Genomic DNA, 13,122 nt, shown 5'->3' on the forward strand with positions numbered 1-13,122 from the left:
AGCTGGTCACAAATTCCGATTTGGGACACAATGCCCGTGGTATGGTAGGAGCTGGCTTTAAATCCAGTGGATAATAGTACCAGTGGCACTTTGTTCTGGTCTTGGTGGCAGGGATGAGGTTAGAGCCAGTTTAAACATGGCTTAAATAGATCGATTCCTCTTTCCTACAGTCTTCTCCAGAAAGCCTGAGATTTGCACCTGACGTGCACTACTTAGCATAGCGCCTGGCACACAGTGGATGCTGAAATCTTTATGGAATGAATAGATAAAGGTATAAAAAATGATTAAGGAACACAGAATCTTGTCTCGAGCATCTGGCAGGCACATAACATGATTGTTGAATGACTAAATGAATGAGTACGGTGTGATTCCTGATACCTGCCCCAATGCTTGGCACAGAGTAGGTGAATATATGTTGAAAGAATGAATTTCAACAGGTCTTCATTATCATTTCAAATTGCCATCCCCTGCCCAGGTCTGAAAGCAAATGGAGACACCTGTTAAACATTCCTCAACAAGCTCATTTTTACTATGCTGCGCACAAGACTAGCAAGGTCTCAGCTTGCCTTGGTTAAATGACACTGAGTTTGAAGTCTTAGCATACAGTTACTTGTTTTTCTAAGAGATGGAAACATGGTCCAGAATATCTGAGTCAATGTGTCTTTGCAAACATGTTAATACTCATTTCACTTGACCTTCAATCCCTATTTAAATCCTATTAATTGCTTTTCTGGAATCAAAAGGTGTTAACTGTTTTCATAATCACTTCCAGTTTCTGAGCCCACACTGACATTTTTCCCTCCTCCAGACCCTTTCTAGTCTTCCCCGAGAGACTCAAAGCAGTATTGTGTTGTCAAACTCCTGTGGGCAAGATTCAGGGTAAGAGATGATGCCTAAAGAAGGAGAAAAATTCCAGTTGTGTAATGACTGCCTTGTAGGTTAGGCAGGAAGATGAAGGTGTCATTTGAAAATAGCATTATTCTAGGGAGAGGCAATGTGATACAATGGAAAGACCACAGGATTTGGAGTTGGGAGACCTATATTTAAATCTCAGCTTCACCACAAACTAGTTGCATGACCTTGAATTAGTCACTTAATTTCTCAGGGCCTCAGTTTCTTCATCTATAAAATGAATGGTCCATATAGAATTACCTCTAAAATGACTTCCAGCTCTAATATTCTGAGATGCTAAAATGGCTCAGGACATTCTGATGGCCAAAAGCTGAAGGGTGATTCAGACTACTAGGGCAATTCATATTTTATTTATTTTTAAATTATGGGAAAGTTCCTCTGGCCAGCTATAGAAGCCCCATTCACTGCTGGAACAAATGCCCATGACTTCAAAGCTATAACATTAGGTATTAAATTTAGAAAATAGAAAGGAAATAAAATCGCGCTTTCATGTTTATAGCCTTATTAAGAACATTTACGTCATCAGTAATGTGGTCCATTTTTCAACCTCTGAAGGCAGGAAAATATTTAGAACAGGAAGAAGAGAATAAATTAACATTTATTGCCTACCTGCTATTAATTATCATTTACTCTATAAGCTAGACACTAGGTCAGAGATATTTCTTATTTTATCTTATTTCATATCTACAACCACACCATGAGGTAGGCATTGTTTTCCCCATTTTATAGGGGAGAAATCTGAGACCCAACAGACTTGTCCAGTGTCATAAACTAACAAGGTAAATTTGAACCCAGGTATGTCTGATACTCAGACCAATATTTTTCCTACTGTATCACTTCTAAAATATTCCTACTAAGTAGAGGGCTCCCCATCAGTGGGACTAATCAAGCAGCAATTAGGGATGCTGTAAGAGGGATCACTGTACTGGAGTAGGTCCTGAGTGGTTGGACTCTGAAGTCTCTTCCAGTTTGAGAGTCAATGATTCTATGGCTTTAAATCACTGTAAGTAGAGTAATAAGAAGTAAATACACTAAGCATCCCCAGAGAAGCTGTAATGTGATCTCTTTTTCTTTTTAATGTTTCCCACAACTACCTTTCTTCCAAGAAGAATAACATCTCTCACAAATTCAGAAAAGTCACAACCTATCCCCTCCAACTACTATCATTGTTCCACTCTCCTGATGACCCACTAGAACCATAGAATTATTATTCTGCATTAAGACTTGTCTGTATAATCCCAGGAGGTAGAAGAAGGAATGTGAAATTTAATTCAATAGCGTAGGAAATGTCTACCTGTAATTCCAGGCAACATTAACCTGGGCTCCCCTGCTTAATAATGAGCTCCCTCCCTTTCTTACTGGATATGTTCAAGAAAGTGCTTAAAATCCATTTCCACAGGAAACCATGGCCACTAATCACCTAAAATAACTCTTTCTTCTGCTTTTTTACAGCCATTATCTCTAGAATTCTTGTAAGGAGCTTTGAATATATTTGAGCTTGCTCACTAGATAGTAAACTGAGGACAGAAACTATGTCTCCATGTAAGGAACTTTGTGTAACAGAATGCTTCATGAGATTAACTCATCATCTTCATCTTCATCATAATTAGTATTTAATCAAGAGAAATTCCAGCTATTTCTCCAACAAATGGACAACTCCAACTTAAATTAGGACTTTTGTGAATGGCTCCTCCCAGGGAAAGAAGATAGCAGGCCGTATGGACAAAGACTTCCTCTCCTCTCCCAAGGTGGCCTGACAGCACAGTTGATCCCCAGGGAGAAACTGGATAAAACTGCTGAGGTCAAGGGGTCTCCCAAAAAGGAAAAGACCAGGACCCTGCTAGTTTCCAAATGACATCAACCAACAGAGCAACTGTCACAGAAGTGAAGTTACCATAGGAAAAAGGTCATTTGAACTCGTGACCTAAGCTCAAATCCATAGCTTGGAGGTTTATGGGAAAGACTAGCTTGAACCCAGCATGCAGTGGAGACGGGAAGTCCCTTCGGGCCTAATCTTCCTAGTGTGGTTGTCATGCATTGGGCATAAGAGCTGAGCGTGTGTGTATAACCTACATGATCATTGACAATGTGCGAGTTACTGTCCTAAGTGTTTTTCATAGATTGACCTTCTACCCTATGAGTTAGTTAACTTATTATCACTATTTTATGCATGAGGAGACTGACGACTAGAGAGTTTGGTAATTTGCCCAAGTTCACATGACTAGCAAGTGGTAGAGGCAGGATATAACTCCAGATATTCCAGATAAAACTGTAGAGAGGGAGACTTCTAAAGGGGGATAAGGGAATTCCTACTAATAAGAATAGAAGGGGGCCCCTGTGATTAAGCGGAAAAATAAGAGGGATGTGAGCTTATGATACCCACAGCTGGAAAAGATGGGAAAGCATGGAATGTGGCCAAAAGACCAAAACGGAGGATAGTGACAGAAGGGCAATTTGTATTGTCAGAGCAGAACTGGCCTAAGAGAATGGAAGTCTAGAGACAAATGTAGGGTGGGTACAAGGGAAAGACTGGAAAATAGGTAAAATGACAGCAGGGAGCAGTGGATCCGAAGGGGCACAGGGAATGATCTGGATCACTTCTAAGCAATATGAAGTATCCAATTAAATTGAGGTGATATGAACCTAGGAGCTGAGGCTGCCACTATGCTCAGGAGCAGTGAAGGGGCTGGGGGCCAGGGCCACAGAGCAGTTGGTCTAGAAAGTTAGGTCATTAGCTGCCCTCTCTGAGGAAGCTAGAGAGAGCCCATGGGCAGAGCCCTTAATAAAACCCTTCCTCAGAAGCCAGGCCTCTAACCTCAAAGCACCTGGGTGCCTCGAGGATCTGCCTGCTCTTGACTTTTCCCTGAAGCACCACTCAAGGGCTCTCCAAGACATTAAGTGCCAAACAATTGCCCCACGCAGACCTTCAAACTTAATCTGCGATAAAATTACAACTGATAATTGAGAAGCTCCTCTTTGATTCTTAGCTTGCAGGACAGAAACACAAAGGGGAAGGGGATGCCTTCGAGGTGCTAGAGAGATAGCTGAGGCCTCAGGAAGCTCAGTTCAAATGTCTCCAAGTGAGATTCAAATGAGCATGCCTGTGTCTTGTGAGGGTGGACCTGGGTTTGAGTCCCAGATCTGCCTCTAGGGACTCCAGGCAAGTCCCTTCCCCACTGTGAGCTTCAATAAGAGGACGGGGCTCAATGACCTTGAAGGTCCCTGCAGTTTGCCTACTGTTGTTATTACTACTGATACCAGTGTGCTCACAGGCACGACACATGATATATTTGAAATACACTTACTTTTTAATTTCCTGCTCTCCCCTCAAAATAAAATCAGTTATGTTAAAAGCAAATCCTTATCCTTTATATACTGATGTATTTATGAGTATAACAATATAACTTCTGGGATTTGCTTTAAAATACTTGACTCCCTTCCCCTGACTCCCCAGATGGGGATAATGGATAAAACAAAATTGGCAAAACATTGAGATTGTTGAAACTGGGTAATGGGTAAATGGTAATGTATTATACTATTCTCTCTATCTTAATCCTTGCTTTAAAATTTTCACAGTAAAAGTTAAGAAATAAATAATAGAATGGAAAGTAAATATATTCACTGGGGAAGTCTTTCCCTACCCCAATTAAAACTCCATGACTTCTCTGCTCACTCTTAGGTAACAGACAGTTCTCCAGGATCTTTAAGTCACAAATGCAGTTTCAATTCAGAAATGAGAATGTCCAGTCCATGGTATAAATCAAAGCCTGACCATGATTTAGTGCCAATCTTCTGTCTCTAGGTTCTGGTCATTTTAGGATGCAGACTCACAGAGGGAAAGGGACAAGGCATGGCTGGCCGAAGCTCCCTTTGATTTATTTCTCTGATCTGCCTCTGCTTGTGAGCTAAATATGGTTTCTCGCCTCCCTACTCCCAATCTCCCACTCCTGCCCCAACCAGGGGTGGCCGGTGAGAGAGGAGGAGGGAGAAGAGGCAGGAAAGGTCTCACTTGTACTTGGAAACTAGCTTTAGAGTATCTGGGTCTTGCAAATGTTTAAGGCTGCCTCTTGGTCTAGTGGGTGATTTTGAGGACTCTTTAGAGCAATGCTGTCCAATAGAAATAATGCGGGCCATGTATGCGAGCCACAGACGTAATTTTCAATTTTCTAGTAGCCACATATTAAAAAGTAAAAAGCAACAGACAAAATTAATTTAAATAATATATTTTATTTAACCTAACATATCTAAAATATTATCATTTCAACATGTAATTAATATAAAAATATTAATGAGATATTTAAACTCTTTTTTTCACACTAAGTCTTCAATATGAAACTGAGGTATATTTTACATTTTCGGCACATCTCAATTCGGTCACCGAATTTCAAGTGTTCAGTAGCCACATGTGGCTTGTGGCTACCATATTGGACAGCACAGTTTGGAGGCCCCCATCCTTGGAGACTTCTGGCCTGCAGTTCCCTTGCCCATATGCTAGGTGACCTGACCACACACCCTGGTTTGCGTGGGTGCGTCCTGGTTTGGTCTTGCTGCCCTGGATTTATTATGCATTAAATTACTTGGTTATTAGTGCCCCTATTTGGATGACGAATCACATGGTCACCCCGCCTGTACCCTTCCATCCTGGGTGGGAGCTGGTGGCTCCTTCCTCACCCCTGTTTCCAGGCTCCCTACTAGAAGGGTCAGACCACTTCTCCCCTAGATCAAGGGTCAGCAAACTACAGCCCACAGAGCTACGACTGGTTTTTACATTTTTAAAAGATGGAAAAAACAAAGAATATGTGACAGAGATAACATGCCTTCTGTAAAGCCTAATTTACTACCTGGTCCTTCACAAAATAAAGAAGGCTATTCTCTATCTTCTGAGGAGAAAGGAGGTCAGACCCCAGTCCACTAGGCTCCCACCACAGGCTGTTCCCTCTGGATTGAGGTGGGGGAGGCAGATCCCTTACTTTTCACCCAGTCTAAGGTTAGGAGGCAGAATCCTGCTCCCACTCCTCCTCCCTTACAGTCAATGGAAACTCTGCAAGAACATCCTTACAGGAAATCTCATCACTCACCTCCCTTTCCATTCTCTCAACCTTAGGCCATTTCCTCGAAATATCTGCATAATATAATTTGGCACTTCACGTTGGAATTTCATTTCTAGTATGTCTCAGTGTCTAGTGAAAGTTTCAATTTTAAGCTCTAGTTACTATATTACCATCATCACCATCAGCACCACCAACATCATCATCATTCATAATGTGTCTCTTGAATAGCTTATGAGTTTGTTGGGGGTACGATCTCTTTTGTCTTATTTTTGAATCCTTGACAGCACCTGACACAATGACTCTACAATAAACATTGTTTGAAAGAAAAACTTAGTGATAATTAATGCATGCACTCAACACTTCAGTCCAAGTAAACAACTCAGAATTCCCTGAAGACACTGGCATCTTTTCCCCAAGTGCCTTTGCATACACCACCTGGTATTCTTTTCCCTTTCCCTTCTCATCTACCATTCTCCAAGATGCAGCTCAAATAATACAATTTTATTAAAAATTAAAAATATACCTCTCTGATACCCTCAAATATAAAATAACAGCCCCAGTAAGACCTTTCCAGGTCCTCTCTAGAAGAATTTAGCATTCCTATCCCACAGCCAATAACACATTTCTCTCTTCTTTTACTCAAAACAGTGCCCCTTATCTGGTTATATAATTGTCTCTTCCACCAGATCTGGGCTCTGCATGTTACAATCACTTGATGCCTAGGCTCCATTCCAGATCAAAGGCATCAGGATCTGTATATTGGGGCCTGGACATCAGCATTTTTAAAATGCTCTGTGGTGGTCTGATAATATGCAACCAGAGTTGAGAACCACTATACAAAATGGTGAGGTACTAGAAGGCAAGGACTCTAGTTTTGTCTCTGCAACGCTAGTTATTAGCAAAGATTACCATGGAATAAATAGTTGTCAAATGCATGAACTATGAAGCATAATAGGAACATAAAGAATAACTCATGTAAGTCTATTCATACAAGTTTGTTAGAAAGTGTTGTGAGATAAACAGCTATATATTAATCTAACGACTTCTGATTAATTGGGCAGATTTGTTTAAGCACATCAAGCACATAAAATGACTAGAACCCCACGTCTAACTAAGCAGTTTTCCCAATTGTGGTAAAACGTGGCCTTAAAAGAAATATACATGGGCCCTGCAAAAATATGAACATTAATGCAGTTCATTAGCACGGTCTGTAACCCAGTCCAAAGACAGACCTCCAAAGACCCTTCACATAATGTAGATATATTTCAAGGTTGTTATCCCACAACTGTCAAACCCAGCCTCTCCTTGTCTTCTGCTGTGTAATTTATACTTGAGACTGGCACGAGAGTTTTTTTTTATTAATTTGTTTGTCAAGCAACACGCTCAGCTCTCTTGTAATTATGCTGCCTGTTAGTAGCATTAAGTACAAAAATATCTCCTGTTTTCACTTGTTAATTTGTGCCTCTCCTATATTTAGAGACAGCAATAGATGTAGTCAGAAGATCAGAAAATTGCTGATGGTCAGAGAAGGACAACACGAAGGCGTGCATGCCTTTGCCAGTAATTAATCTGCAATGAACTAGTGTTATATGGTGGAAAGATCACAAAAGCATCTCTGGGTTTGAGCTGGTCCCTGTCGCTTACTCTGTGTCCCTGGACAGGTTGGGTCACCTCTTTGCACCTCGTGCAACCCATCTCAGAAATGGAAGGTAATAATGAAATCTATTTAAAATGCCCAGCAGGGTTATTGTCTGGGTGAAATAAGATAATGGATGAGAAAAACACTTATTAACTATAAACAACTTTGCCAATAAGCTTGCTTCACTCGTTCAGTTGGTACACACCACCGCGTCAGGTACTAAAGGGGTACAAATAATAATGATTCTTGTTACCATTGTTATTATAGTGATCATACTATTATAATGAAGTCCTTCTGGCATCTGGGATGGTTAATTTTATGTGTCAACTTGACTGGGCCATAAGGTGCCCAGGTACTTGGTCAAACATTATTCTGGGTATGTCTGTGAAGGTGTTTCTGGATGAAATTAACATTTGAATTGGTAGACTGAGTAAAGCAGATTTTGCCCTCCCTAATGTGGGTGGGCCTCATCCAATCACTTGAAGACCTGAGTAGAAAAGAGGGAATTTCTTTGTGCCTGACTGCATTTAGCTTAGATGCCAGTATTTTCCCGCCTTCAGACTTAAACGGAAGCATTGGCTCTTCCTGGGCCTGGAGCCCGCCAGCTTTTGGACTGGAACTACTGCATCGCTCTTCTGGGTCTCCAGCTTGCCAGCTGCAGATCTTGAGACCTGTCAGTCTCCACAACTGCGTGAGCCAACTCCTTACAATCAATCTCTTTATACATATAACTAAAAATACGTATATATATATATATTTATATAAATATATATGTAAATATATAACATTAAAAATCTCTCTCTCCCTCTCTCTCTCTCTCTCTCTCTCCACACACACACACACGCACACACACCATTGGTTTTGTTTCTCTGGAAAACCCTAATATATATCTCTAGCAATATAAACCCTTCTGAGGATGCTTCAGAGATGATCCTCTTTAAATAAAATTCCCTGCATTGCTAGACGTGTTTTCAGTGCCTCCATCAGTAGTAGTGACATAAGTCAGTGGTTATCGGAATCAGCTGGCCAGCTTTAAAGACGCTGATTCCCAGTCCCCAGAAGAGATCTTCTGAATCAGAACCTCAGGGGGCCAGCCCCGTGGCTTAGCGGTTAAGTGCGAGTGCTCCGCTACTGGCGGCCCGGGTTCAGATCCCGGGCGCACACCGACACACCGCTTCTCCGGCCATGCTGAGGCCATGTCCCACATACAGCAACTAAAAGGACGTGCAACTATGACATACAACTATCTACTGGGGGGCTTTGGGGGCGGGGGGAGGAAAGGAGGAGGATTGGTAATAGATGTTAGCTCAGAGCCGGTCTTCCTCAGCAAAAAGAGGAGGATTAGCATGGATGTTAGCTCAGGGCTGATCTTCCTCACAAAAAACAAACAAAAAAAACAAAAAACAACAACAACAACAAAAAAAATAGAACCTCAGGGGGCAGAGCCCAGGAATCTGGATTTCTAACGGTTTTCCCGGTACTTCAGCTGAGTAACCAGACTTGGGAACCACCCCTCTAAGTGGCTGGGTTGAGGGAATGAGCAACCAAGGGTCTGCCCTGGTGTCTGGAATGCCATCACCTCAGGTTCATGGATTTGGTTTCTGTCTCTCGTCTCCTGTTAAATGCAGACGAGCTAGAGAGATGCTATATAAGACTTTTAACCATAAATTTAGGATGTATTTATCCTGAATTCAGCTCTGATAATGTTTATCTGGTGTCCAAACACCTTTGGGGTCTCCCTATTGCCTACGTAATAAAACCCAGTCTCCTCTGAATGGCATCCAGGTCCCTCCAAAATACGACCCCTGGACAACTGCAGCGTCATCTTTCAGCACAATCACCCACAAACATCTCATGGTCCAACTACCACAAAGATTGCCTGGGTCCCTTTCTGGCGCTGTACATTGCTCCTATTCTCACCTCCACCCGGAGGGCACCGTCACTCCTAACACTCATCCTCCACGTTTTAGCTCAAATGGCATTTCTTCATGCAGCTTCTCTAACACCTCTCTTACAGACTGCTTTAGATCATAGCCATTTGTGTACATATCTCCCTCATAGAATGGGAACATCTTGAGAGCAGAGGTCTGCCCTTCATGTCTGTGTCCCCAGAGCTCTGAATCTGGCACACAGGAAGATTCATATAGATTAATTGAGTTGATTCAGGCTATTTTCCTACACGGTTACCAAAAGCGAAAAGTAAAAAAGTTGGACATTTAGTTGCAAAATTTGGAAATGATACAGAAAGAGGGCATAGCACGTAGGCAAGGCAGCACAATGCACTGGTTAGAATCAGGAGCTTCGAGAGACACGTCTGGGCTCAGTTCACAGCTCTCCTACTCTTTAGTGATATCAGGGTCAAGTTACTGGACCTTTCAGTGTCTCAGTTCCTGCATCTGTAAGTGAGGATGATGACGGTATTACCTGATGAGGCTGTTATGAGGATTAACTATGCTAATAACCCAGCACATCATCAGAATGTATCATATTCACATTAATAACCTGTACTTGTTATTAGCTCTTTCTTATTATTTTATTGATGTTTTAGCAAATGAGCACAAGCCTGAACAATGGAAGATTCCTGACTTATGGGTGAGTAGAAAAGTGGGAGAGTCCTCAAGCTTACTTATCTTGTGGGCCATTTCCATTTCGGAAGAGTATCCACCTCATGGGGAAAAAAAGCCAGAGAGTTATGCCCTCGTCTTCCATGAGTTGCCTCTCTTCCTTGATGAATTTTCTTAAGGAATATAGATCCACAGGAGATTTATGTGTGTGCTCTGTTTCCCAATAGTTAAAGCAACTTACTTGCCACCACTAAGCATTCGTTCTTTTCCTGGAGGTCAATTTGCAAGGTGCCTGCTCCTGTCAAGGGCAAGATTGACGGAGCAGCAGCTGCTGGCTTGACAGCTAATGCATGAGACCAGCCTCCTCTTTGTCTCTGGGCTGGAAGGAGAAATGGGCCAAACTCTCAAACAATCCTTGGAATTGAAAAGTGATCTTAGATACGATTTGATCCAATCCACTGCCCTGGATATGTAACACAGCTCGGGCCTAGATCAGTGGAAATAACTCAGAATAAAATAGAGGTGTGGGGACCGGCCCCGTGGCGTAGTGGTTAAGTGCGTGTGCTCTGCTGTTGGCGGCCAGGGTTCGGATCCCAGGCGCGCACCAACGCACCGCTCCTCAGGCCATGCTGTGGCGGTATCCCATATAAAGTACAGGAAGATGGGCACGGATGTTAGCCCAGGGCCAATCTTCCTCAGCAAAAAAATAGAGGAGGATTAGCATGGGTGTTAGCTCAGGGCTGATTTTCTCATATAAATGAATGAATAAATAAAAAATTAAATAAATAAATAAAATAGAGGTGTGGTTGCCAAAGGCCATTGTCTGTGACAAGTACAGCCTTATTCTGAGCGAAATGAGGAAAAGAAGGACAATGTTGTGAGGTTTTCAGAAAGGTGAATGGGTTGGATTTTTTAAATCTCAGGTTAAGTTCTTCATACTTTTATGATATTAAAATTACTTTTCTTTATAAAATAATGACAATAGTCAATGCTGACTTTTTTTCTTTAATGTCCTTACCTGGGTAAATAAAAGTCGACAACTTGATGTCCTTCTCCACTTTACTTTTTGGTTTGCTTGATTTACTGGTCTATAAAATCTCCAAGAGTTTGGGACTCTCTGATGTCAAGATTGAGAATAGGGCCTCAGAATCAGAAAGCCCTGAATTGTTGTCTTTGCTCTTCTTCCAAGTTGTATAATGTTGAGCAATTTATTTAACTTCTCTGTATCTCTAAAATGGTAACAATAACAATAATGCCTACTTTACAGGATCATTGTGCAATGAAAAGAGATACCAGATGGCATGTGGTTAGCACTGGACCTGGCACAAAGATGGTGATGGTAGTGCTTACACAGGTTCTCCAGAATTCAGTCATGTAGATAAAACGTTTAATTGAAGAGCAGACTCAGAAGGAACTGAGAAGAATTTCATTTCCCCATGTGAAATTCTTCCTGGACGTAGCCTGTATGCTTGTGGATTCAGACAGACCCACTTTATATGCTACTAACCTGAGCCATTTTCTGGTCTAATGATTTTAAATAAAGCAGCTAACTTCTCTGAACCTCTGTTTCCTCATTTAGTAGAACAATCTTCCATTATAGAACACCAACACACTAGGCATTTACCCACATCCTTACTTCACATACACAGCAACCCCGTAAAACAGATGCAGTCATTATCATTATTCGCAATAATTATGTTCTATAAAGTTGCGTAAATACTGAACCCTTGCTCCTAGGGGAGACACAGGGTGAGGTTCCTGTGAGCCTCTGGTCACAACATTTTCATCAACTGATCAATACATAACCTCGTCTTATGTGTGTTTCTGTTTAAAGACACCTATCTAATATATATTGTTGATTCACTAACATTGAACTCACTGCCAACAGCACTAGAATTCACTCCTGAATGAAGCTGATCTAACACATGTATTTTCTCCATAAGGCACATCACAGCCGTCGGGTGCTTAGGAACGGAGATAGCACTTCAGCACTACACGTGGGGGCCATGTTAAATCACCAACAAAAAGCACAAAAATGTGCAATCCGTGGCACTAAATCGGCCTCACAAAGGACACTCGTTTGCAGTATAAGCTGAAATAAGAAGGCACAGCATCGTCTTGCTCAGCCTCAGTTGTGTTAGGCAACTCAAATTTTTGTTGCTCTGTGCATGTCTGCTAATGACCACAAAAGTGCCACGAGTATTAATTTGGGAGTTACAAATGAACTTTAGGGAGTAGTTGTGTTCGCAAAGAAAGAATCTGCAAAAAATAAGAATCAACTGTACTATTCTCTGCACAGATGAGGAATCTGATGCTTAAAGAATTTATGTCATACAACTAGTTAGTCGCTAAGTTGATTCGAAATTGGGTATATATGTCTCCAAAGATCCACGTTCTTTCCATGACTAACCCTGGCATGGCATCTAGCGCTGCCTGGGTCTCGGTTACTCTATCTATGAAACAGGAGTGGTATGAAGAGCTACCTCACAGAAAGATAGTGAAAATCAAATTAGCTGATGCCCTGGAAAGTGTTTTGTAAACTGCAGAGCATTATACAAATGTGAGAGAGTTTTATAAGTAGGTTCAATTAAACTGAAGTTCCACTATCCAGCATTAAGGCCATCTGCAATGAACTCCCTGATTCTCCCACAGTAGAAAGAGACCAAGATGAGAATGAGGATCTTGAGGGGTCCGTGTTTGGGGAGCCAGTCTCCCAGCAAGCAATGAGCAGCCGGTAATTCAAGCTAAATCAGTGCAGCCTCAGTGAGATTGCTCTTCTAGGGGTCTGAGAGCAAAAGATGTACTTACAGTATATTTTAGTTTAAAGATCAAAATGCAGGTTGCATGCACTAAAAAAAAAAAACGTGTTTCTGATGTCAAGTCCACTCACAGTTGCTGTTACAAAAATCCATTACCCAGGACCACAAAAACATCTAAAGCAGCAGCATCAGCCAGC

Source organism: Diceros bicornis, chromosome 13, assembly GCF_020826845.1.
Source record: "Diceros bicornis minor isolate mBicDic1 chromosome 13, mDicBic1.mat.cur, whole genome shotgun sequence".
Taxonomy (NCBI): Eukaryota; Metazoa; Chordata; class Mammalia; order Perissodactyla; family Rhinocerotidae; genus Diceros; species Diceros bicornis.